Here is a 2,452-nt window from a genome sequence, read left to right as displayed (position 1 = left end):
TTCTTTGAAAAAATAAACAAGATTAATAGACCATTGGCAAATTTAACAAAGAAAGAAAGAGAGAAACTTGATAACTTGTATTAGAAATGAAAAGGGGGATATCACTACAGATATTGCAGAGATTCAAAGGGTAATCAGAAACTACTTTGAGAAACTCTATGCTACTAAAAATGAGAACATTGAAGAAATAAATAAATTCTAGGACTCTTATAACCTTCCACGATTGAATAAAGAGGATGTAGCAAATCTTAACACTCCCATCACTATTGAGAAAATTAAAAAGGTAATAAAATGTCTGCCCAAAAACAAAAGCCCAGCCCGAGATGGATTCACTAATGAGTTCTTCAAACCTTTCAAGAGAAACTACTACCAATCCTGGCAAGACTCTTTCATGAAATCAAAAATACGAGAACACTTCCAAATAGATTTTACAAAACCAACATCACCTTAATACCTAAACCAGACAGAGATGCTACTAAAAAAGAAAATTACAGACCAATATCCCTGATGAACACAGATGCAAAGATCCTCAACAAAATCCTGGCAAATAGGATTCAATGACTCATTAAGAAGATCATCCACTATGATCAAGTAGGTTTTATCCCAGTAATGCAAGGATGGTTTAACATTCATATATTTGTCAACATAATACACAACATCAACAAAAATAAAAATAAAAATAAAAATCACATGATCATATCAATAGACACAGAGATTTTTGATCAAAACTCTCAGCAAGATGGGAATGAAAGGAACCTTTCTCAATATAGTTAAGGCCATCTACCACAAGCCAATGGCAAATATTATTCTTAATGGAGAAAAACTAAAAGCCTTTCCTCTAAATTCTGGCACAATACAAGGCTGTCCTCTCTCACCACTCCTATTCAACATAGGACTGGAAGTACTTGCTATAGCGATTAGGCAAGAAAAATATATCAAGGGAATCCAGATAGGAAAGAAAGAAGTCAAGATCTCACTGTTTGCAGATGACATACTCTATTTAGAAAACCCTAAAGACTCTACCAAGAAGCTTCTAGAAGCAATAGACTCATATAGCAATGTGGCAGGCTTCAAAATTAACACACAAAAATCATTGGCCTTTCTATACACCGATAATAACAGGGAAGAAATGGATATTAAGAAAACAACCCCATTCACATTAGTGCCACACAAAATCAAATATCTTGGAGTCAACTTGACTAAAGATGTGAAGGACCTATACAAAGAAAATTAGAATTAGACAAATTCTTGGAATCTTGTAACTTCCTAGAGTGAACCAAGATGATCTAGAATATCTGACCAGAACCATCACTATTTAGAAAATTATAATGATAATTCAAAGTCTTTCCTAAAAGAAACCCCCAGGCCAGACAGATTTATTAATGTATTCTTTTAAACCATCTGAGAGGACCTATTGCTAACACTTCTCAGGCTCGTCCAGAAAGTGGAAGAAACAGAAACACTCCAAATAGTTTTATGAAGATAACACCACCTGACAAGAAAAGCAGATAGAGATGACACACATAACAAAAGAAAACTACAGACCAATGTCCCTGATGAATACAGATGCAAAGATGCTCAACAAAATGCTAGCAAATAGGATCTGATAACCCACTAAGAATATTATACACCATGACTATGTAGGATCAATTCCAGAGATGCAAGAATGGTTTAACGAACACAAAGTAACACACCATATCAACAAAAAGTAAAATAAAAACTATATATTATACTAATATATGCATAGAAAGCATTTAATAAGGTCTACCACCCAGTCATGATAAAAACTTTCAACAAAATGAGAATTAAAGAAACTTTTTTCAGTATATTCAAAGCCATTAAACACAAGCCCATGGCAAATATATTCAATGGCAAAAAACTGAAAGCCTTTCCTCAAGCAAAAGACAAGGCTGCCTCCTGTCACCACTCCTATTCAACTGGAAGATCTTGCCATAGTAGTTAAACAAGGAAAAGATATCAAGGGCATCCAGATAGGAAAGAAATGGGTCAAGCCTTTCAAGTTTGAAGATGACATGATAGTATATTAAAAATCCTAAAAACTCTACCAAAAAGCTTCTAGAACAATAAATTTATATAGCAAAGTATCGGGCTAGAAAATTAAAATGTAAAACTCAATGGCCTTCCTGTACATAATTAATGACAGAGAAGAAATAGATATTTTAAAATATCCTGTTCACAAGAACAACACAGAAAATCTAAAAATTTGTGGTCAACATAACTAAAGAGGTAAAGAAACTCCACAAAGAAACAAAATACTGTTTTATAAAATAAAAGAGACTCAAGGAAATGAATACATATACCCTGATTAAAAATTTGGAGGAATGACATCATTAAATGGCAATATTCCCCAGAGCATTGTGCAGATTTAATGTAATCCCTCTAAGGATACTCATAACAATCTTCAAATAAGTGAATAAAACACCACTAAAAT

Source organism: Suncus etruscus, chromosome 16, assembly GCF_024139225.1.
Source record: "Suncus etruscus isolate mSunEtr1 chromosome 16, mSunEtr1.pri.cur, whole genome shotgun sequence".
In the NCBI taxonomy this organism is placed as follows: Eukaryota; Metazoa; Chordata; class Mammalia; order Eulipotyphla; family Soricidae; genus Suncus; species Suncus etruscus.
This window is presented reverse-complemented; position numbering follows the sequence as displayed.